Below are 25,754 nucleotides of genomic sequence, written 5' to 3'. Positions count from 1 at the left end.
TGGTGTCCATGAAGATTAGATGCAGGTATTTCCTGTACTTTTGATGGATGGTGATATGGAAATACGCATCTTTTAGATCCACCACAACAAACCAGTCTCCTCTCTTCAACAGGTGAATTATTGCTTCTAAGGTGACCGTCCTGAAACGGCATGGTTTGAAGTAGGTATTTAAGTCCCTCAGATCCAGAATTGGCCGCTGTCCTTCTTGGGTACTGTGAAGTACCGGGAGTAAAACCCGTTTTGAATGTCCCAGTTTGGTACCTTCTGGATGGCTTGTTTTGCAAGAAGAGTGAGAATCTCTTCTAGGATGGGATCGAACTATGTAGGCTTGACCCATCCTAGAGGAGGCAATTCTATAAACTCCAGTCGGTAGCCTGAGCTTATAATGTTCAAGACCCAGGAGTCTTGTGTTATCTTGAGCCAGTTGTGAAGATGAGGAGATAGGCGGGTTGTGTGGTCTATACTGGAGATGGTTCCGGTGAAGTCAAAGATATTGTTTAGACTTCCTCCCGGTTGTCTTGTAAGACTGTCGCTTGTTCAGTTGGGGCTTAAAGGTAGAGGTGGAAGAAGAGGCCTGGGAAGACCTTAGCTGGCCCTGGTTCTGGAAAGGACGGTAGGTGGAAGGTGTAGACTGCTGATATGATTGTTGTGAATATTTCGGACACCATTGGGATTTGGAGGTTCGAGGTTGTTGCTGGATAGAATAAGACTTTGCCGTCTTTTTACTCTTGTGCAAGTTCTCTAGATTTTCATCACTTTTTTCACTGAATAAACCAGAAGCATCAAAAGGTAGATTCTCAACGCTGGTTCTAATATCCTCCATGATATTTGCTGATCTGAGCCAAGCATGGTGTCGTAAGGTGATGATGGAAGCAAGATTTCTGGCAGTGGCATCAGCAATGTGTCAGGATGCCAAGCGTTGGTGTTTGGACACAGTTAAAGCTTCAGCATGGGCGTTGAGGCATATCTGCCTGATATCCTCTGGTGCAACTTGCAAAGCTGGTAGAACTCTTGCCCAGAGTTGCTTCTGGTATGCACCCATGGCTACCAAATAATTGATTGCCCTTAAGACAAAAGTGGTCATGGTGTATAGTCGACGCCCCAACACTTCCAATTTCCTGCCCTCTTTGTTGGAAGGTGTGGCATGACCCTTTGTAGGAATCTTCGAAGAACTGGATTCCACTACCAGAGAATTTGGAGCAGGGTGTTTCAGCAGAAAGGAGGTTTTAGGACCATGAATCCGATAGAGGTTTTCAGTCCTTCTGGATATTGAGGAGGAATTGGCAGGGTGTTCCCAATATTGCATAATAAGGTCTAGTAACTCAGGGACATAAGAAAGGCTGACAGGGTGAGATCTTTCTTTGTTAATGTCTCCAAAGATTAGGCCATCTTCACATGTGGGAGCTTTTTCAACTTCCATTATCAAGGTGGTTGCCATTCTTGAAACCATCTGAGAGTAAGAAGAAAAGTCCTCAGATGGAGAGGATGGGTGGATGTCAGCAGCATCCGATCCTAAAGGCTCCCCTGGGAGAGGTGTGTCCAAGGAAGCTTCAGATGTCACCTCTTCATCTTGTTCAGAAGAGTCCTCCAAAATCTGGTGTTCTGCATCAGAGACAGGGAATATGTCAGGGTGTTGACCTCTATCTGCTCCAGTAGTGGTTTTCTGGGGAATAGCAGGCTGAGCAGGTCGAGAATCAGGCTTATGCCCCGTTGACGTGGAAGCTCCATTTCCCTTTGACATCGAGGGTTCCTGTCTATCAACACCGAGGGATTTTCGGTGCCGATGCTTCCTCGGAGGTGAAATAGATGGTGAAGACGAGGAAGAAGTATATCTTGTCTTCTTCCTTCTTCTCCTGCAGTCTCTTGATGTCAAGGATGACTCTGAAGAATAATCCCATTTATGACGGCGGTGGGACCTCCTTCTCTCAAGACTGTCGTCTGAGTCAGAAGAGGAAGTGTAGTCTTGATGTCGATGCTTTTTCCGCCTGTCGACACCAGAGCCATGTCTATGCTTATGATGGGGTCGAGGTCGTTTAGATGGAGGCTCTCCATCCCGATCCGACGATGGATGTCGAGGAGAAGGGACATCCAAAGGCTTCTCAGGTCTCCCTCGAGGTGGAGATGGAGACTTGGAGCAGAGAGATCCCGGTGCTGCAGACTGGGATCAAGACACCCGCCCGGTTAATACAGGGTTATGCGGGGCATTGGCTATTCCAGCAATTGCTTGCACCAGCTGGTTAGCCATTGGTGACCTCTCGACATCGACCGGAGCCTCCTGTCGAGGCAGTAAAGAGGCATTCATTTCCAACATCGAATCCCGGTCCCGGGAGGAGTCTTCGAGTATAGGTGAGGGCAGAGACGTGTATATAGGAGGCACAACCAAGGTGATCTCCTTAGACTTCGATTTGGGTTTAACCGGCAATTTCTTCTGTTTCAGTTGCTGAGAAGCCGGTGGAACAGAAGATGTTGAGGGAGCCGATGAAGTGGCAAGTGTTTTCTTAGTTGCAGATTTCTTTTTTGCTTTTTCTTTGGTGTTTTCTTTAGCAGATTCAGGAGGAGGTGAGGAAACTATAATGACTTCTGAACGGATTGGAGAAGTAGGTGGGACAGACTCCATATCCGATGGCTGTGAAGCAGATAATGTTTGCTTCCACAACGAATATTTAAGACACTGCTGGCGAGCTTTGAGGGTGGCTTTGGTAAATTCTTTGCAGTGCTTGCAATGAGAAGTCAAATGTGTCTCTCCTAGACAGAAGACACAGAGGGAATGTCTGTCCTGAAAAGGCTATTTTCTGGAACAGGATGGAACTGGGGTTTGGTGGGTGGAGCATGAGCAATACAGGGCAACTCAAACTTTGTTACTTTTCCCTACAGCTCTAGAAGATTCCGAGAGGCCAGTGCAGGCGCTGTCTTAACCCACTAGTGTGGATTCATAGAGACCACGTTGAAAAAGCTAGAGCTTTTAACATGTCTTGCCACTTCTTATGGACCACACACATATTAATGCTTCTATTTTATTTATTTATTTTTAAATGTGTATTCATTAGAATTGCCCTTGCTCCTGTCTTTTTCCAGCTGCTGGCAAAGAGGTGAGCTTGGAAACAAGCAAGAAAGCCTCAAACATGAAATTATACAACCAGGGTGTCCCTCAAGTGGCTTGAGAGTTTCCAGTTAATGAAGTGGTGTTGGGTTGCAGCAGTACTAAATTAGTGGACAAGGGAGGCATACTATACACATTAAGTGCTGCTGTGCTGTAAGGAAAACCAGACAAGTTAAAGTTGTCTTGGCAAGTGTCTACTTCGTAATCCCTGGATTTATTCAACCGAGCAAACATTATCTTAATGATAACTTTTTACATTATGTCATTCTGGCTTATCTAAGCAGTGCATTTTCACAGGCTGGCAGCATTTTAGGTCAAGACCTGTACAGGGATTTTGGATTCTTATCTAAAGCTGATCAGCCATTTCTTGTGCTTCTTGCTCCCTGCTTCCCTCCAGTCTAATGCTGTTCATAGGAAGAAATGTGACTTTGAATATTATTTGTATGGAGATAATTTGAAAAAAAAAATCATTTTGATGCAAATCACTGTCTTCCCATCAAAGAAACACCTCTTTTATCTGAGCAGTTCCATGATGCAAAATGGGTTGGAGAGGGATGCAACAAGCAGTTGAAATAACCAAAAAAATAATTACTTTTGACTAAATTTGCAGTTCATTTATAAATACACCTAGGGAATAGATTTTTTTTTTCTTACCAAGCATTCCAGATTTGATGGGAGAAAGGTGCCCAAATGACATACTGGTTTCATGATCCTTTTCTGAATTGCAAGTGTCTGTTTTCAAGCTGCCTTTCTTCCTCCCCAGCCCAAATCCTTCTGCTTAATTGACACTGGTGTAAGTATGGATTGCAGAAGAAAGTTGCCACTAGTTAACATGTCACAGTTTGTGTTCCTCATTGTGTCACTTGGCATGTGACAAAGAATACTATTGCATGCCAAGTGGCTGCTTAATTAATGGCAATTTGCCATAGCGATTTACATCATTGCAATCAACCTCAGTGTAAATAAATAACAGGATTCTGTCCCTGGTATTTTCAAAGTGCTTTACAGAACCTGAAGTATTGTGCAGGATCTCAATGCAATACAAACTACTCAAAATGAAAATGAAAAATAAAATAAAATAAAGGAATGTAATAGACATGAAAAGCTCAAAATTTCTGATTTGGATCTCTTTCTTTTCAAGCGACAGACTTGCTTGTAGAAAGAAAAACATCTTAAAAGAGATTACTGTACAAATGTAGAGCTTTCTTAGCATATCAATATATTTGTACATTTCTCATACCAGTTACCTTCTATTCAGCACTTATAATCTTTGTACAGGGAACCTTGTTTTTTTTTTTTAACCTAGCTACCAAATCTCTTTTGTTTTTACAAAAGGAATCAATCCAAACTGAATAATGGTAGTGGTTTGTACGAATTTGATTATGCTGGCCTTTTATCAGATACTTTTAGAAGTGTAATCTTGATTTCAATCAGTGTATCCAGAATTTAGTGTTTATGAAGGTAGTCATTAAACAGACCAATTAGTGGAATGATTAGTGAATTTAAATACAGTTTATAAAATTCTAAAGCTGTGCCATTCAGATAAAAAAATATAATATTTCAAATTGTCCTTGTCCACTTTTACTATATAACTCTTGATTCTTTCTCTTTGGAGTTTTAGTACAGTAGTTGCCTACCTTCCCTAACTCTCAAGAAAACTAGATTATTTGGCTAGTATTCTGTTTATCTTGGATGCAACAAAATACTTTGCCCATTGAACTTATGTGATATTTGGCTTGCTGTTGCACAATCTGGAGATTCCCCATCCCTGCCAATGATTCTAAAGGGGGTTATGTTCATGTAAAGAAGTTCATGGGGCTGGGGGACGACTCCAAAATGACCTCATTGTGTGGTGTGTGGAACATTTGGATTGAAAATTTTTAAACCCAGTGAGAGAGAGAGAGAGAGAGTTAAAAAATATTGATAAATCCTTGGTCTTTGAAAAGTTCAACTATGTCTACAGATGGTGCCTGAAGAACTATTTGCTCTTTTCCTTTTTAGGTAGTGAGCCAATAGTTTATTGGCTTTCTTGCTCCATGTCCTCAAAATTAAGACATTTATTAAAGTGCAATACTTTATTTGCCTCAAGTATATTGATTAAATATAGCTATTTTATGTTTATGCTTATTTGTTATTCAGTCCTCTGGCTGTGGTGTATAGTTCTTTATTTCTTTCAATGAACATCCGTTCTTAAAAAAAGATGTTTGTAATCAGCTTTCTTCTGAACAGCCCTGGGGAAAAGCCACACAGTAAACATCTTTTGGAGGTCTTTCCCTTCAACTTCATGCATTTACATCAGAAGCAGTTGTCATGTGATGCTGCTTATTTTGGGGTCTACATTCTATGCTTCATATGAAGTGAAGTTCCCCTATTTCCTTTACAGTGATTGATAGGCAGATTTGGAGGTAAGGCCTGGCTAGGAAAAAGCAACACTAACTAAACAAGCATAAACCACTGCCAGACCTCTTTTCTGTTGATACTCATTTCACTTCTTCTCCCTGTGATGTCCATTTTTGGGCACTATATTTTAAGATGCATAGTAACAAACTGGAACATGCCCAGAGATCAACCAGGGTGGTAAATGTTCCAGAAAACAAGCTCGATGAGGAACAGCTATGGCAACTGGGTATGTTCATTCTGGATTAGTGAAGATTGTGAGCCAATATAACAGCCATCTTCATGTGGAAGATGGAGCAGACTTGTTTTCTGTAGCTCCAGAGGAAGGATCTAAAGTAATTAGTTTCAAACTAGGAAATTTCACCTAAAAATTATGAAGAAATGTTTAGGTGACAGTAAGAGATGTTCCACAGTGGAATAATATTTATAATAATCACATGCCATCAAGTAAATTCTGACTTATGGTGACCCTTTTCAGGGTTTTCCACGTAGAGAATACTCAGAAGTGCTTTACTCCCTTCCTCTGGGGATACCCTAAGAATGTGCAGGTGACACAGGCTGGTTCTGCTTGCAGGAGGTACAGCAGGGAATCGAACTCCCAACCTCCAACTCTGCAGCCAGATTTCTAAACCTCTGAGCTATCCAGCCAGTTTTTCCACAGTGGAATAGATTGCCTCAAAGATGGGTGGGCTGTTCTTCACTGGAAGTTTTTAAACAATTGTTATATGGCTACCTGGTAGGGATGCACCACCTGTGGATTTCTTGCTTTGGCAGGAGGTTGGACATGACGAATTTTAGATCCCTTCCAGCTAAATTAATAATCCTATTTGTAGTAGCCACTTGGAATAGATAGGACAGAGGATGGTAAATGTCAACAGCTACATCTCTAACATTCTGACATACTATACAAGAAGCTTCACATCTGAAAAACAAGCAGATCTTATGTTAGTAGAGCTTCAGAGTTTGGAAAGAACTAGTTACAAATAAATCACTACTTTTAATTAACTTTTTTTCTCCAGCCACAAGTGTTATAATTACAATACCAAACGGTTGTTACTTGAAGAATGGCAATCAGTCCTTTTGCAGAGTAACTGCTATTTTTTAGATACTTTCATACTTAAAGAGTGGGTTCTCTCTAAATGTTAGTGAAGGGTATTACATGGTTCAAGTGTAGCCTGATGTTACTTGGTTATGCTCTCTTGTAGGTGCTGAGGTAGTGATAAAGTGGATGGGAGGGTAATGTGTATTTTACAGCAGGCCAGTCATTGGTAGTATCCAGATGTCAGAGAATAATGTAGAGTTAGAAGAAATCCCGATGACTATCTAGCCATAAGGGTTTTAAACAGGATATTTATGAGATTCTGCATAATCAGGACTTCCTCAATGAAGAGTAACACATTGCACAGTCTCAGGCATCTTGACACAAAAGTAGGGACTGATGGTTTCTGTGAGCTCAATTTCACATTTTCCACTACTGAACCCATTACATCTCAGTTCTGGATTGAATTGCTTTTCCTCCCCAGTAGGCATAAAGATCTTTATTGATTTTTATGCACATTTTTCAAAATACCTAGACATCTAGTGTGCATTTTTAAAAAAATAAATATATTAAACACACACATTTTGTACCCACTTTCAAATACATGTATTTCAATGCACACACTTTAAAATGTATGTATTTTTTTTTTAAATTTAATTTATATGCCGCCCACACTACCCGAAGGTCTCTGGGCGGCTTACAGCATTTAAAATACAATAAAATTATGTAGCAATTAAAATACAATTAAAATATATATAAAATTGCCATCGGACCCACAGCTAATATTATTTCAGTTAAAAGCCTTCTGGAACAGGAAGGTTTTGACCTGGCGCCGAAATGTCATCAGTGTCGGCGCCAGACGAATCTCAGTCGGGAGGGCATTCCATAGTCTGGGGGCAGCTGCCGAAAAGGCCCTTTGTCTACAAGCCGTCCCTCTTACCTCCTTGAGGGACGGCTCTTTCAAAAGGGCCCCCTGGCTAGATCTTAACTGCTGGGTAGGCTCATATGGAAGGAGGCGGTCCTTCAGGTATCCAGGGCCCAAGCCGTTTAGGGCTTTATATGTCAAAACAAGCACTTTGAATTGGGCCCGGGCAGCAACTGGTAGCCAATGTAACTTATACAGAATCGGCTTGATATGTTCCCTGGCGGCCACACCACTCACCAGCCGCGCCGCTCGATTCTGGACCAGCTGCAGTCGCCGGACCGTCTTCAAAGGCAGCCCCACGTAAAGCGCATTGCAGTAATCTATACGGGATGTTACCAGTGCATGTGTAACTGTCATGAGACTCCGCTCGTCCAGGTAGGGCCGTAGCTGGTATAGTTTCCGCAGCTGGAGGAAGGCGCCCCTGGCCACCAAGTCCACCTGGGCTTCCAGTGTTAGACTGGGGTCCAGGAGCACCCCCAAGCTGCGGACCCTGTCCCTTAGGGGGAGTGTAACCCCATTCAGGGCAGGGAGATGGCCCTCCAGCCTGTCTGGCGAAGCACCCACTAACAGCACTTCCGTCTTGTCTGGATTGAGTTTCAATTTATTGACCCTCATCCAGTCCATTATCAGGTCCAGACACGAGTTCAGCACAGAAACCGCCTCACCTGGATTGGTGGAAAACGAGAGGTAGAGCTGAGTGTCGTCAGCATATTGCTGACTCCTCAGCCCAAACCTCCTGATGACCTCTCCCAGCGGTTTCATGTAGATGTTAAACAGCATGGGGGACAGTATCGAGCCCTGAGGAACCCCATGACATGAATACCATGGGGCAGAGCAACTGTCCCCCAGCACCACCCTCTGGACACGGTCAGCCAGGAAGGAGCGGAACCACCGTAAAACAGTGCCCCCAACTCCCAACCCAGCCAGCCTATCCAGAAGGACACCATGGTCGATGGTGTCGAAAGCCGCTGAGAGGTCCAGGAGTATCAACAGGGTCACACTCCCCCAGTCTCTCTCCCGGCAAAGGTCATCATACAGGGCGACCAAGGCAGTCTCTGTACCAAAACCCGGCCTGAAACCCGATTGAAATGGATCTAGAAAATCAGTTTCATCCAGCAGCGCCTGGAGTTGCCCAGCCACAACCCGCTCCAACACTTTGCCCAAATAAGGGAGGTTCGCTACTGGTCGGTAGTTAGCCACCAGCCTTGGGTCCAGGTTTGGCTTTTTAAGGAGTGGTCGAATTACCGCCTCTTTCAAGGTGGTAGGGACCACTCCCTCTCTCAAAGAGGCGTTCACAGCCTCCTGGACCCAGGTGCGAACCCCCTGGCTGATCTTCTAATTAGCCAGGATGGGCAAGGGTCGAGCGGAGTTGTGGTAGAACGGACAGATCCAAGCACCCTGTCCACATCCTCAGGTCTCAACAATTGAAACTCATCCATTAATACCTGACCAAAGCACGGTGCGCTGGATACATCCTCTGACTCTGCAGTAACTGTGGAGTCCAACCCACTGCGAATCTGAGCGATTTTTTCCTCAAAATGGATGGCAAACTCATCACAACGAGCTGATGAGCAGTCCAGGACCTCCACCGGATTTCCCGGTTGAAGAAGATCCTGGACCACCCGAAACAGCTCGGCTGGACGACATTTTTGAGGAAGCAATACGGCTGGAGAAATATTGCCGTTTCGCCAGCCGTATTGCCACGAAATAGGCCCGATAATGGGCTCTAAGTCGTGTTTCGGTCGGACTCCCAGCGGGATTTCCTCCACCTGCGCTCCAGCCGTCTCCCCTCTCGCTTCATCGCCCGCAGTTCAGAAGTATACCAAGGGGCTGTCTGGGCTCGGCGAGCAGGGAGAGGGCACTTAGGCGCAATCGTGTCAACAGCCCGGGTCATCTCCTTATTCCATAGGGTGACCTGAGCTTCGACAGGAGCGCCGACCATATCAGACGGATAATCCCCCAGAGCATTCAGGAATCCATCTGGATCCATTAGTCTCCGAGGGCGGATCATCTTAATAGATCCCCCACCCTTGCAGAGGGAAGAAGAAGCTAATAGACTAAACTTGACCAGGAAGTGGTCTGACCATGACAATGGGGTCACAACCAGCCCCTCCACATCCAAACCACCATCTTCCAGTCCCGTTGAGAAAACCAGGTCCAAGGTATGGCCCTTCTCATGCGTTGGGCCGATGACACATTGAGACAGCCCCATGGTTGTCATGGCGGCCATGAAGTCCTGAGCTGCCCCAGTCAAGGGAGCCTCGGCATGAATGTTGAGGTCCCCCAGCACCAACAGCCTGGGAGTCCTCAACACCAGGTCCGAGACTACCTCCGTCAGCTCAGGCAGGGAGACTGTTGGTACGCAGGAGGGTGGGCGGTACACCAACAGAATCCCTAACCTGTCTCGCGAGCCCAACACACAATACAGGCCCTCGAGACCTCCTCTCAAAGAGATAGGAAGCCTGGTCAAGGAGATAGAACTCCTATAGACTATAGCAACTCCCCCTCCCCGACCCTCCGAGCGACCTTGGTGCTGGACTGAGTACCCAGGCGGACACAGCTGGGAGAGGGGGAACACCACCCTCCTCTCCCACCCAGGTCTCAGTAATGCACGCCAGGTCAGCCCCCTCATCCAGAATTACATCATGGATGAGGGCAGTTTTATTTTGTACTGACCTGGCGTTCATCAACAGCACCATGTGGCCCAAGGGTTTGCTGATATGGTCGCCTGATACCATGTGGTTGGGGGTAGAACTAGAAGAGGGGATAGATGTAAGATATCTAACCTCTCTTCTCCTACGCGGGCATGTTCTACCCCCACCGCCATTCCTTCCCCTACCCAGCACCACCTCAATGGCTGCCCCCTCCAACACCCTCCCCCCTTCCTGTTCCATTAGATCCACTGTGGGTCTCTTCTTAATTGATGGCAATTAATAACAATTTAAAAACATTTAAAACATATATAAAATAAAACATTTCTAAAGCCCCTTCTCTCCCCCCCCCCCCCAAAGTTATGTGGCTCATGTTGAGATGAATGAGTCAGCCTGGAGCAGCAGGGCCTGGTTCTGCAGACACAGAGGGGGCTGAGCAGCTCTCTTGGGAAAGAGAGCTGGCATCCAGCAGGAGCCCAACCACAGTCCACTGCCTCTCACCAAGTGGCTGTGGCCGGCCGATGGTTCCTGGCTTCCTCTGCACGCTGGTCTGGTCAGGCCCCAAAGGCAGCTCCGGATAAAAGCTCTCTCCCTAGGCCAGGTGGCTGATGTTGAAGGGGAATGAGGCAGCCTGGAGCAGCAGGGCCTGGTTCTGCAGACACAGAGGGGGCTGAGCAGCTCTCTTGGGAAAGAGAGCTGGCATCCAGCAGGAGCCCAACCACAGTCCACTGCCTCTCACCAAGTGGCTGTGGCCGGCCGATGGTTCCTGGCTTCCTCTGCACGTATTCCCAAAATAACTTTTTTTTTTTTTGCAAATTCCCGGCAAACTTTTTAAAAACTATTATAACTATGTTCCAGTGGGTATTCGTGTTTAGAAAGTCCCTAAACATAAAAAATGCAGATCATATGAGTTTCTTATCCATACTAACTCAAAAGTGAATCCTATTATGTTCAGCAGGGCATGTTCTCATGTTTGTGCCTAGAATTATGGCCTGAAGGATGTAAAACAAAGTTTCAACATGAACACAGTTGTAGCTTGGCAGCTATATTGCTCTGCTCATATTTCATACTCAAAAATGTTGCTCTATGCAAATATCTTTGCTGGTCGCCTCACAAGGTATATTTAATTTGGGTGATCTCCTTGACTCAGTTAACGTCTTGCAATTCAGCAAGTTAGGTTCTCTGTAACACACAATTTTGCTAAATCTTGAAGAAGTTTTTCATCATGTCTACTGTTAGTATTGTGTATTATATGGCAATGAAATACAAATGCAGAGCATGCGTTGGATGGAATTCGGCCAAAATGATCTTGGCGTTGGCTGTCTTCATCTCGAGGCAGCCTGGGAATTCAGCCAGCTGTACTCTTGTTTTCCTTGGGGCGTGACTACTTGCTGATCAGATCTTGCTCTTTGCAGCCTAAACCCACCTCACTTTGGGCAGTTCTGTGGCCCTGGTGGGGCTGGATGAAACCTCCTTGCCTAGGTGCTAAAGATCATGTTGCTAGTACTGGCTCTGGTACAAGTGGTTACTTTTAATTCTTTGCTTCCTGCAGAATGAAAACATATTAGTCTTTATGTTTGTGTATTCACTGACATCTTACGGTGTTTGTGTTTTGGAGCTTGCAGTTCTTCAAGGATTGGGACCATTATCTGGTGCTGGATTTCTGCCTCTCCCTTATTCAAGGCTTTTAAATATTGTGATTGCTTTGAAAGTACACATTTACTTTCATGTCACCATCTATTTAATTAAATTTAGAGATCATCTACTCTGTAATTACACACCAGATACTAAACAATGACTAACGAAGCTCATAGAACCAAAGCACTGTCCAGAGTAAATGGAACAAGGATGCATTTAATAGGAATAAAAGGCTGCAGACTGGAAAGTCATCTTAATTAAAAAGGGGAAATATTGGCCTATGCTATATTGGACTAGTAGGGTGGAGTTGCAATGGTTCATAATTTTTTACTTTCTTTTTTTATGGTTTGCACAATGGCTACTTTTGATGAATTTTCCATACTTTATAAGAGAAGTCTTGCACTGCCTTGACATTCACCTACTTTGACTTTGCTTGCCCTTAGTCTCTGCCTCCCAGAATGAAATATGACAGGATATTTAAGCAGTCCTATATCGCCAGTTTATTGCAGGATTTCTGATTGGCTTTGATGGCCATGGTTGTGATGCCTTATTCTAGGTCTGGAGGCTGATCCAATTTCAATACGGAAATTAAGAAATCCAAATCTTGGCATCTCTTACTGAGTTTCATAAGGGAACAAACATATAGGGTTTTTTTTTAAACCACATACAGTACTTGTATGATACTTGAATATAAAGAAGGACTCGGCAAACCTCCAAAATTTCAGACAGTAAGATCCAACATTTCTGTCCCAGCCATCTTCTAATTTTGCCTTAAAAGTGGCATTAACTCCCCTTCAAGTCCTGAATTTATAGTTTATCTGAGAGGATGAATCTTGACTTATTTTAGATACATGGGAATTTGGGCTACCCCCTATATAGTTTGTCTCAATATATAGTTTGCTAATATATTTGCTAGAGTGAGATTTTCGTCTCATGTTAGAAGCTAGGGCTGTCCATTGTCAAAGTCCAGTTGTCCTTCTCCCTCCCCTCCCTACCATAGTGTTATTCTTGTCTGGTGCTGTTTTACAATGTTTTGGAGGCACTACAGTGGTGCTTCAATTTACGACCATAATCTTTTCCAGAAGATGGTCGTAACTCGAAATGGTTGTGAGTCGAAGCAGCATTTCCCATTTGAATGCATTGAAATGCAATTAATCCATTCTGGCCGAAGAAAAAAAATTTCAAAAAAAAAAAAATCACTGCAAGACTGGTCGGAAATGCCATTAATCCCTTCCAGCCAAAGGGGGGTGGGTGGGAGAAAAGCAATTAACCGTGCAAGACCCATTGCAAATGCAAACAAGAGAAAGCAAAAAGCAATCAAGTGTGGAAGACCTAATGCAAAGAAAACAAATCAAAAACCAATCAACTGTGCAAGACCCATTGCAAATGCAAACAAGGCAAAGCAAAAAGGAATCAAGCAGATCGTGCAAGATCGGAAACGGGGGGAGGGGAACTAAAAAAGCAACCAAACCCCCCAAGACCCATCGGAAATGGGGGAACCCCCCCCAAGAACCATAACAGCACAGAAACATAGCCCTCCCCAGCCCGAAACTACGCTGCAAAAATGGCCAGAACAGTTTTTTAAAAGCAGAAAACAGAACCTTACCCTACCAGGTAGCCTAAAGCCTCCCTGCGAACACACACACATTCACTCCAAAGCAGAAGCCAGGCGGTCCCAAGCCTCCTTCGATCGCACTCACTCTAAGCATCAGGGTGAAAGAGCTACAAAGAAGCAGCCTCATTGCCACCTACAGTTAGAAATTTGAATTTCCCGCCTTTTCCCCCTGCCTTTTTCTGTTCGTAAGTGGAAGCTCCAGTCACAAGTAGAAGCAAAATTTTGTGACCAGAGCTGGTCGTAACTCGAAATGGTCATAAGTAGGGATGTTCGTAAGTCGAGGCATCACTGTATCTCATACTTTCCAGTTTTTTTACCTGTTTTAATGTCTGAAACAATTCTGAGACAATCAGTTACCAAGTTATTAATTTGGGCCTGATCTGTAATGATCCAAATTAACCTGATTTGGTTTGGGATTCAGCCACATTGGTTGCACAGCCTGAACCTATACTCCAATCAGCTCTGGGATCTTATTGTGTAACCTAGCTTGATTAGCTACATTGAATCATGGTCACATTCTTTTTATGATCTGATGGTTGTTATCTCATCCCTATGGTTGATCCATTAAGAAAATAAGTTATAATGAGCTGGAAAAATAGATGCGATAACTTTGGAGGGCTGTGATGCAAAACAAGATTTGGAGGAGGAAGTAGTCACACAATGTGTTTTTGAGGGTAAATTCCTAGCTGGGAAGAGAAGGGAGAAATGGGGAGGAAAGCCACGGCCAGCCTGGGTCCAAGGTGAGCCACCTAGCTCTACTGCCCCTGCTGTGGGAGGTGCTACCGGGAGGGGGTGAGTGTCAATTGAGGAGAAGACATTTCTAGTGGAGACACACTCTGGTCTCCTTTGAGATGTCTGTTCAACAAAGTCACTTCTGCTCTTTTGTGCTGATTCTGAAGGAAACCATTCATTGCTCATTTCTTGGGACACCATCAGTGATTTCCATCACTCCAAAATCGCACACCCACCCTACCCCAACTGATGGGCATCAGATGGAAGGGAACCAGATGGATGTGCAGATCACCACATCAGCAGAGCAGAAATGGCCTATTAATTCTTATAATTGTATTTTATATACGTTATATTAATGTGTTTTCATCTATGTAAGCCGCCCCGAATAGACATTGTCTAGATGGGCGGGGTAAAAATCTAATAAAATAAATAAATAAAAAATAAAAATAAATAAATAACCATTTTGAATTTGGGGCTATTAGGCATGGTCCACCAGGCTGCTCATGAAATTTACAAACTGTTGGAACATTATTTGCAGTAGGAAGGAACAGTCTCCCTGGGGAATCCCCCAAACAAGCACCAAAGGGCCGAGAACCCACTCTAAGCTTGCACACAACATAATAGGTATGAAAAGGATGGGAGATGAAGTTGCATGGCAGCTCCCAGTGCAACATTGATTGAGAACAATGGGAAGGGCAACTGGAAAATTGAGGATTAAATTATATATACATTTATTTGTTACCTTTTAAAGTTGTATCTGGAATACTGTTTGTCAGCTAATGCATAGTCAAGCAGTCACTTCACCTTGGATGTATCTTTAGAGTGATTGCTCCTGTGCATTTCTAAGGACTCTTTTCATTTATGCATCTGGCAGTGGTTGCATGAATGATTAACTCCCTTCATTGAAATAAATGGAAACATTTCATGGTCATTAATAGGACCTGAGATTAAGTTCTATATGTGTACATGATGGAAGGGAAATATGCAATGTTTCCAGGAATCAAATAACTCATTTCTTAGAATACATTTGATAGGATACTGGAGGGAAATGTAGGTTAAATATCTATTCCTTAAAACAGAGATAGGGAAAACATTTTACGTTTATTTTCCCTGCCCAAAATTTTATCTCCTATGCACCACATACACTGAATAGCCTGTAGTTGTACTAGCCTTCCATGAAGGTATAGGAAATCTCTCAGAAAACAAAAGTTGTAACCAACTTTCTTTATTCACATCAGAGCATTGCACAATTTAAAACTATGGATGTATATGAAATATGGGTAAAAATGCAGGAGGAATATGGTTGGATATACGCAGATCTAAACACAGACTTCTGCAAACTCAGAGCGCTATGTTGGATTGATTAGTTATGTATTATTTCAGATTTTCCTATACTCAAGGTTGTTTTTAAAGTATCATGTTCATTCCATTCAGAACATGAAGAAATTTGCATAATCTTGCAAATATGGGTAAAAAAATGATCTGACATAAAGTTCTTATGCAACCCATCTATGTTCTCTTCAGCGCCTAAGCAATGTTACTCATGCTTTTCGGTGGCTTTGATTGGATATCAACAGTAGGAGTCCATTGAAACAACCTGGTCTGTGTGTGAAGATTCTCAGTCATCCAGGTGTAGTCATCTGGAAGTTGAGTCATAGCAACTGGACTTCACTCTTTCAAGGTTGAAACGTTTTGCTACTCATCCAAGCAGCTTCTTCAGTTACACCAGTGGTTCTTAACCTGGGTGATATGGCCCCCCAGGGGGTGATTTCATTTTTCAGGGGGGTGATGGAACCGAAAGAGGCAATGCGAGGGCGAAGGAACAGAAGGGGATGATGGGGGGCGATGGAACGTTGCCGCCACGCCGCCAGGGGACTATGTGGCCTACGTGTCCGTCTCAGACCCGTACAAGGAGGGGATGGAGGGAAAGGCTGGCGGCGTGGTGCTGAGCCTCCAGGGTGGCGCGGGCACCTTCTTGCTGTGACCCTTGGGTGGCGACAGCGGTGTCTCATTCCTGTGCATCGAGGGGACGATGGACTGGGAGTGCCACATGGTCTACAAGCTCTGATTGGTGGCCGTCGACTCAGGCGAGCCGCCCCTTTCCTCACAGTGCGCTCTGGTCCTCCACATAGCTGACCTGAACAACCAGGCACCCGTGTTCGCGCAGCCTCGCTACCAAGCCGCTGTTTCCGAGGCGGCCTCACCCAGAACCATCATGCTCTGCCTCAGCACTTCAGATGCCTCCCTCAGTGCCCAGGTCCGCTACACCCTGGACCCCTTGTAGGCACACGGCAAACTTTCCCACCTCAACCCACTCAGCGGCATCCTCAGCACCAGGGCGGCATTGGAGCTGCAGGTGCTGGCCTGGAACTTGGGTGAGCCATTGTGCATCTGGTTGTGTATTGGATGGTGGGCAGGAATCAGAAAAGGTACTTTTTTGAGGCCCGGGCTCCCATCCCCAGCATCTGGCAGATCACATAGCGATATCCCCACAACGAGACCAAGGGGAACCCAGCCCCACCATCCCGCTCCACTGCCTCTTCTGAACATCCAGCCCCACAAAGGGCTGACTTTGACAAGGCCTCCCTCTTTGGGGAGAGATGGGACCCATCGCCCCCCCATGCCTTCACCGAGGGCACAGCCTCGCCCTCCTCATGGGTGCGTCGGTGTGGGATGATCTAAAGGCTGGTGGGGATGGAAAAGCGTTCCTCACGGTGGGACACCCACCTCCCTCCCTGAGACACCGACCCCGGGATCCAAATACGCAAGGTGGGTGAGGGTGGGAGTTGGCCAACCAAGATGGCCTCCCTCCTTCCCTTCTCGGCCCATGCCTGGCCTTTGCTTAGTCACGGCAGACTCCCTATCCTGAGGTGGGGTTGAACCCCCCCGGGTGGAGGGGCAAGGCGGCCAGCCACGGTTCACCTTCCCTTCCCTCACCCCGGCTTTGTGTGTCTCTCCCATTTTTTTCTTCCCTCCCGATGGTGCTGTTCAGGGAAAGCCTAGCCCCCAAAAGGAGAGCCACCATCCTTCCCACCACTACCCCTCTCTCCACTGCCATGGCCTAAGTGCTGGCCATTCTCCCCATCAGGTGCTGGCGGCTCCGTAGCTGCCCCAAAAGGCAAGCAGAAGCCGCCATTTAGTCTCTGAATGTGCAGTGGCGGGGGTCGGCAAAGGTGGAAAGAAGGGAGACCCAGGCCATTGAGGAATTTATCATTGCCCCCTCCCTGAGTTTCTTTCAAAAAGGTTAAGAACCACTGAGTTACACAACTCAACTTCCAGATAACTGGTCTGTGGAGCAACTTGCCTGCGAAAGTGTGTTTGTAGCTTATTTAAACAAGGTAGTTGAGTGTTGCTTTTCTAACACAAAAACCAGGTCCACTGCTTCCAATGGGAATGAGGCTGTCTTGCTGCAGTCTCTCTTCATTTTCAGCAGAACGCTCCAGTGGGTATAAAGCTAAGTCATGACGTACACTATGGCATTCCTGCAGAAATGAAGATGGGTATCGTTGAAGCTGCTCTACTGCCGCTGAAAGTGGTGCCAGTGTTTTTATCATGGAAAAAAGGGAAAGAAAAAAAGGAACATCCTTGGCTACCTGTAAGGCATAGCCAAATAAAAACTATAGAATTTGGCACATTCCTGTGTTTAGGCCTCCAATGGGAACAATACCTTCATATTTTTCCCTACTTCATTGCATGACTTGCTGGAATAAAAAGAGAAAGAAAAAAACCCAAAAGGCTGGCATCAAATACTTTGCCCAGCTTAATACTGAATAGCCTCAAGGAAGATTCTATTTTTGTAAATTATCTGCACTTCTTTTTTTTAAAAGTCCAAACTATATTTAGATAATGTTCACAAACTTAAGCATTTGTTTAGTCCTCCCTTTAAAATTTATCATTAGTTAAAATTCCATGTGCAATATTTATTCCATTATACAATAAACTTGACAAAATTAAAATTATCACTGGCAGTACTTTTGATTGCTTGATGATGCTAATAATAAATAAGTGAAACAACAGATAAACACAACATGTAAATAAATACATATGGAATACTCTTTTATACTTTTAATTGTTTAGAACTGTCTGCCCTGGAACACATATTTTATTGCAAACCCTACACCAAAATCAGTGGCAAAAATATTTCCACAGGAGCTGAATTGGCCATCTTGATGCATTGACAAAATATACTTCAAATCCTTTTTTAAAAACCTGAATTTATAGCTATAGGAAACATGTACACTTAAGTAAGTTTATGACAAGCTGTACTGTAGGATTAATCCGAAGTGTAAGTTTTACATAAGTCACAGTACAATTTAGTTCTAAAATGGTTTATTGTATGAGACATAGGAAAGCAAAAAAAAAAAAAAAGTCCATCTGCTGTGATCATTTTCTGCATATCACTAAAAAAACTGAGGTGGATGGAGGATTGTTTAATGTGGAGAAAATTATCAGACAAAGGTAATTAATAATATAAATATACCTTTGGGCTAGGTGATGTAGATTTACACAGACTGGTACACCAGAGATATCTTGATGCCTGAAATAAAAGCCAGATGACTTCTTTCCTTGTTACCATTTTCTCTCAGATCTTTTGTGTGTGTGTGTGTGTGTGTGTGTGTGTGTGCGTATGTGTCTGTGTTTGTGGAAGCAAGCAATCTGCATGGTACAGAGTCATGCCTTGGCCTTTTATTCTGCTCTGTCGGTGATCAGAACAGCTATTCTCTTCATGAATATGTAGATCCCATGAAATATGTAAAACCACAAAAATTAGCATGATAGCTCTTGCCCTCTCCCCTCCCCAAAAGGCCCAAACGTGGCCAATTATATTGAACTAATACATGTGAAAAGTGGTGATCTAATCCTTTTGCCAGCTAAGTGCTTTCATGGACTGCTATAGGAGGCACTGTTCATTAGAGATCTTTAAACATGGAGGGAGCCTATATATGTGCATCTGAGGATCATTGCCCCTTTGTGGGTCTATAATGGTGCCAGTATGGACATGTTTCCAATGTCTTGCTTAGGAGCAGGTGAAATGTTTTGGTTCTGCCCTGCCTGCCCTAACCTGAAACCAATTTGGCTTCTGGTTTCCCAGGAGATGGGAGAAGATAAGAAATAAAGGAGAAAGGTGGGCAAAATATGTACATAAAAAGGTTTGGACACCTTTTTATTTACGTATTTCCCCTGTATGTTCATAATTCATAGAACTAAAGGCTGGTGGTAGCTGGGAAGGAGGAGGGAGCCCTGCTAGACAGAGGGTGGGTGAGCGGGTGGGAAAGCATGATCAATTGATGCATTTTATTATGTAAATAACCAAGCATATTCATGCGCATTTATGTGGTGCAACTTCAATGTGCAGTTTTCTGAATGGTGGTCCTGCAGCTCATCCGCTGTAATTAAGCTGATGTAATTATTACAGTAAAAAACAAAATGTGGGGGGGGGGGGAGATGTGCCGCTGCTGATAGCTTTTTGGGATTGAAATATGAACGGCGGACACATATTCTAGTCGCACAGTAAATGAACCTGAACTGCTGTCAGGAGCTAGGAGGACAGTGTGGCCAGTTGCACCTATTGTGTCAATGCTGTAGAAAGGAGATCACTGATTGGCTGCTGTCTGCAGCACTTAATACTGACTGGTTATAAAAGACTTGTCTAGGGGAAAGCCTGTAGGTGCTCCATTGTCTGGCAAAGTTGATATCACTGCATTCTTTTTTTTCTTTTTCTTTTCCTGCTTCCCAGAGAGTCAGACAGTTGAGCTGTAAACGCTGCACAGGGCTCTCCCCCCTTTCTTTCTTTTGATGTGCAGGGCTTTTTTAATAGGGGGAGGGAAGCATGGGTATTATGGCCCTGCTTGAGTTTACATATTTAAACAGAATACTAATTGCGATCCCTTGTCTTACATAGAAAAATTACATGGATTCAAACAGAAGAAACAAAGCAACCCAGGCATGTTGCCATCTTCTTTTTATGTACATCTAAACATTTTAAAAAGTAATAATCAAAAGGACTGGGTATGTGCCAAGCAATCAGTCACAGTCTGTAGAGCGAAATGAAGAATTTTGTAATCAAGGTAAACAAAGAAGCATCTTGTATGCTTGCTTTTTCTGACAGCCTTTGCTTCTAAGCAAGCTAATGTTGCTCTCCTTTACTGTAGGTCATCTTGTGTATTTTTTTTTAAAGTTTGCGAATGACATCATGTCAAAGTACACAAAACCAGCTGCGATCGGGAGCTTATTAATCCTCCTTAGGAAGTAATTTGGTGAAAGAACTGCTATTTTTTTTTTTTAAAAAATGTCTTTTCTGTGTTATAGTTGGATCTAACAACAACGTAGTCTGGGCTCTGTGCCAAAGGCTGGTATTTCACAGCAGCGACCGCCTTACAGATGAGCTGTGGGAAGCAGGAGGGAGAATCTCTTAGGGTGCCACTACTATGGAGACACAGCTGGGCTGAACAAGATTTGCTTCATACGACAACAGGAGAGGCAGAAAAGTGTCTGGTTCAAGCGCTGTCCAAGCAGGCAGTAACCAGAAGAGCTAAGCAGCCAATCCGGCCATACTGCACTGTTCGAAACCAGCTCCACAGCTCAGCCAATCAGTGACATCATTGGTGAGAAACTCATTTACATCATGCAGTAATGAACTTTATTTAATGTATCCTTTTTTTCCCTTGTTCCCCTCCCCTGAGATTAGATCGCTCAATTAATTATTCTACCAGCATAATTTGAATCAGTATGCAAAATGGTGGCTTCATTTTTCCTGATGCTATGGGCTTTTTTTCCTAAAACTCTTATGTTTTCTAAGGAGGAGGAGGGAGATGTTGATAATTGTGGGCGTTATTTCCATTTTTCCCCCTTAGGAAGCTTTTAAACTATATTTCCTTCACGTACAATTAAAGAGGCATCAAATTTTTTTAAAAAATGTGTTGTCTTTTGTGCATCTCACTACCCATCCCCCTATCCCTGTTCAGCTTCTTGCATGGTAACACTCTCGCAAGGCTTTGGAAGGTAATGTAAGGTAAAGAGGATGCTGCGGCATAAGATCTCTGCATCCTCAGAGCCCTCTGCACTTCAGCATTTCTCTGAATGCTTCCAGACTTAGCGTGCTGCAAAACCTCTTTAAACATGCTCTGCTTTCTCTTACAAGCATCTGTCACATCTGAAACCAGTGCTGTGCTATATTTTTCTTTTTCTTTTCTTTTTTTTACCCCTCGAGTCACTTTTCAGCCAAGATGTCATTTTATTAATGAATAGGATTGAGGTCATTTCTGAGCAAATTTTATTCCCACTCCTCCTACCCCCCACACAATGCACCTGATTAGCATCCCTTTTGCCAGAATAACTGAATACGAGAGGCTGTGTGAAAAGAAGTTGGCATGAGAGCGAGAGGGACAGGGAGAATGAGCTGGCTGGAGGCTATTTTGAGCAAAGCCATAGATAGGCTCTGTATAGTTGGTTATAGTTTTGAGGGGTTTAACACTTGCATATTAATCCTCCAAATAATAGCTATTTTCCCTGGATGAGACTTCTGTTTTTTTTTGTTTTGTTTTTTAAAAAATACCAAGTGAAGAATGGTCCTAAATACCTCACTTCTTTCTTTCTTTCTTTCTTTCTTTCTTTCTTTCTTTCTTTCTTTCTTTCTTTCTTTCTTTCTTTCTTTCTTTCCTCCTCCCTTTTTTATGCGTTGTTCACAAACAGTGCTTCTTTATAAGAGGAAAATGCTTAGCCAGCCAACAATGTGTCAAACATGTGGGCTTAGGTCTTTGTGGATAAAGTAATTTGTTGTGTAAGTGACTTAAAAACAACCCGGCATGTTGTGGAATGTAGAGATTTCAGACCACGTAATTGAATGAAGCAACTTTTGTTCTACAGTACCCTAATATCTGGAACAAGATCAGATGGGAGGCGAATTCAATATTGTCTTATTAAATTATAGTTCATGGGCTTCAAATGCTCAATAGGAGGCATACCTTTATTTGAACATTTAAAAATATGTATTGTAAGCAACAGGCTTTAAGACCTCTTTTTAAAAATTGCAAATAGTCGAAATTAATTTATGATATTTGTCAGCAATAATCGCCTATGTAGTCACTGGAAATAATGCAGAAGATTTAAATGCTGAAATGATGGCTCTTTCAATGCCTGATGGATTCCATCATGCCATCATCAGTATTCTGTGTATGCCTGTCCTTATTCAGTCACTAGCTCCCCTGCTGCAGATCCTGTAATTTGAATCATGCGTAATAATATATTATCCTACTGGGGGCCTTCTTTCAGTAGGAGAGTAGTTTTATACATTCAGCTATGAGAGAACTCTTGGCGCTGTGCCAGCTCTGAGCCATTATTCACGCAGGCAATCAAGATAGTCTTCCTTAAGGAATAACATCTGCACAGCACCATGTGCCAGAAATCTGCAATCTCCTCCTTATTATAAATTAGGCTTTCTTGGAAACTTGAATGCTTGCAAATAGAAAAAGGATAAGGAATTTGTCAAAAAGTGGATTGGGTGTGCCATGTGATGAAATCCAGGAAAAAGTATGAAAAGTATGGATAATGATGGTGAAGGGATTGGGAAAAAATTTTTTTTTAAAGTGGAGGGTGTTCCTTGGCCCTCACTTTCAGCATTTTATCCTTAGGATGGTGCATATACCAAATATTAATATCTAATTTTTGACATGCAAAGTGTTTTCTACTTGACAGAGAGATTTTCCAGATAATATGCCTGTGGAATGTTGTCCATTGGGAGTTAAGAGTAAATTTCAGAAGTTGAGAAGCACTGGTGGCAAACTTAGGCCATTTAGTTTGATATTCCCCAAAATGAATTAGGAGGAAGGAAATGAAGGAACATAACATGGAATGTTTTAAAAATTACAGTTTAAAGGGTGAAAATTATATTAAACTGGAATTCTTAACTATTAAAGAAATGTAGATGATTTAGTTATGACCCTCAAGCCTTCTGTTAGCCCATTTCGTTTCCAGGAAGTTTAACTGGATTGTTCAAAACTCTGGTCTGAACTGTTCTGTTTATTAGCTACATAGCCAAAATATGTAATACTGGGACAGTGCTGTTTGAATAGTAAAACAGACCTCCAAGGTATTAATATTTAATCTAAGAAAATCTGGCCTTGTTTTTCCCTCCCCATCATTCCCTTAACTGCTTAAATATAGGATGGAGAAAATAATTCCCATATTAAAACCATGATTGTTTCCACAGCTTTCATTGTCAAAATGTTTTCAGCTTGCTGTTTTGTGTTCTAGAAAATGTTGTGTTTTTTTCATCAAAGGCAAATGCAATACTGATTGTAAATACTCTGTATTATCTTTTCAGCAATGTCTACTCTATAGCAATTAAGCTGTCTTGAAAACGCCAGCCCAATCTAGATGCATTATTTTCCATTTGTGCATTCTAATTTTTAGTGACTTAATGTTGACTTGAATAAGAAATCTCTCTTGCTCTCTCTGTCTCTCACTCTCTCTCTCCTGGCACATACTGACTCTGCTCTGAGGGAGGACAGGTCATCAGATCCTTCCTACCTCTCTCACTTTTCTAATGTAAGAGAGAGGGCAACGGGAATAACAACATCTGCCCTTTTTCTGAAGGATACTGTAAAGCATATGTGATAAGGTATTTCTAAATTTGTTTGATAGTTACTGTCTGGTGTAGAACCTGACATTCTTTGGCAAAGTGCTTAGCAGGTTAGTGATGCTTCACCTGTTGACACTTCTGAATGACACTGATCTTTTGGATACATTCCACTGAAGCTTTTGGTCTAGTTGTGAGAGGAAATGGCCATGGTTGCCCTGGCAGATGACGTTTTCTGGGAGTTTAAAAGCAGGAGTTCAATCCTGCTGATTCTCCTTGATTTCTTCTCAGCTTTTTTATTATTAATCACAGTATTCTTCTGGACTGTTGCCCTGCAACAGTCTCAGTAGTATGTTACAGAAAGGTGGGTCAGAAGGTAGTGTCATTAGACTACTGTTCTACCCCGTGACGTTTGGCCTTTGGGGTACTTCAGGATTTCAACATGAATCTCATGCTTCCTAACATCTACATGGAACCGCTCAGAGGGAGTTCATCTAGAGTTTTATACTGAGGAGTATATCATCTGCATACACATGATATCAGTTTTCTTTTCTTTTTAAATTTTTATTAGTTTTTCAATCTATCTACATTATTTTGTGCTTGTCAAACATCGTGTTACATGCTTTGCTTACAATTATTTGTTTTTTACTTCTCAGTGTCTTCCCAGTTATCCCCCCAAATTCCAAACATCTTTCAAACATTCAAACCATTCATATACAAATTTTAGTATATAATATGACTACTATCATAATATTACTCTCATATTATATAATATTCTCAAGGTCTTCTAATAATATTCTTATTGAAAGTGGTTCCAGATCCATGACCCAGCTTTATATCTAGTTTAGTTTACCTAAAATAAAAAACCACCATATTACATCTTTACCCTGATTAGGGCTCCCTTATTTCAATTTAATTCTCCTTTTTAATATGCAGAATATACCCTTTTACAGTTCCAGATGTTAAATATATACATGTTTTCAATATTAAGGGGCCCTTCCTTGTTTTCCCTTTTTTCATCTTTCTAGGTAATTCCCTCTCTAATTTTCTCATTTAATATTTCTGTGTCTCTAAGCATCCTGCCATCTTTCATGTCCTCTGAAACCATTTTGTACATCTAATTTATGTCCACTAACTCTTTATGTACTTGTTCTATCTTCAATGGGTCTTCCAGGCTTTTTTTTGGTTAATTTTGCTGTTTTTTTCCCCTTTGTCTTCCCTTAGTACTCTCCTCTGGTCCAAGACTGACGTTTCTCTTAGATTAACTTTCTCCAGCTCCTGTTTTGATTGGCATATATCATCTGAGATACTCTCATTTCCTTCTTTGTTGTTCCCTGTTGCTTGTGGACTATAGTTCTTCTGATGTTGATTGGATAGTTTTGTCTCTTGATAATGAGATCTCACTATTTCTAGTATTGTTTGAAGGGTAGATTTTATTTCATTCCAAAATTGTCCTTGTTGTGCCATTCTGTTTCAGCTGCCCAAATGCTTATAAACAGACATTCAAGTTTCCAGAGTCATTTCAAAAAGTTCGCTTTGGCTAAATAGGCCTGAACCAAATTTGAACCCTCAAAATACCAGGGTAGGGTGCAATATTTGTATCCATGGCCTGATGGCCTTAAAGGTCCACTTTAGGGTTAATTTTACAGCCAGGCACAAAGAAAGTCAAAAAGAAATAACAGCAGAGTGCTCAAAGTCACCCCTCCTAGGCTCCATGCCAAGTGACTTCAGGTAGTCAAAACAGAGTCCAGATTTATCAAGTATAACTCACAGGAAAGTTTCTCAAGCTTCACAACGCCAAACTGTAATATTCTTGAAGTATATTTTTAAAAGTTATTTCCTTTCCATCAACTATCCCTCTCACCAGATTTTTTGCCGCTTTATAGTTTCTGAGATAGATAGCAATTCTTTTTTTCCATATATAGGAATTGTTTCCTCCAGGGGTACATAAGCAATTAGTTACAAAAATCTCACCCGATGGTAAACAGCGATGCCAAATGCTGATCGTTGCTTCTCTTAGCCGGCTGCCGACGACTTGCAAGTGAGCCCTTAAGCTGCTTGTTTCTGCCCGTTGGCTGAT

At 42.8% G+C, this 25,754-nt stretch overlaps 1 protein-coding gene across 12 annotated transcripts in view; it reads left to right on the top strand.

Annotated features, from left to right (window-relative positions):
* USP25 (ubiquitin specific peptidase 25) overlaps positions 1 to 25,754 on the top strand; it is a 412,805-nt gene that overhangs the window by 106,406 nt on the left and 280,645 nt on the right. For all 12 annotated transcript variants that reach the window (XM_078388974.1, XM_020785423.3, XM_078388967.1 and 9 more), the window contains one exon: positions 20,407 to 20,702. The gene's annotated coding sequence lies outside the window, so the exon portion shown is untranslated. The remainder of the gene's footprint in view (positions 1 to 20,406; positions 20,703 to 25,754) is intronic.

The sequence above is a fragment of the Pogona vitticeps genome, chromosome 3 (assembly GCF_051106095.1).
Source record: "Pogona vitticeps strain Pit_001003342236 chromosome 3, PviZW2.1, whole genome shotgun sequence".
Lineage (NCBI taxonomy): Eukaryota > Metazoa > Chordata > Lepidosauria > Squamata > Agamidae > Pogona > Pogona vitticeps.
The sequence above is the reverse complement of the archived record's forward strand: the minus strand, read 5'-3'. Positions and strand labels throughout refer to the sequence as shown.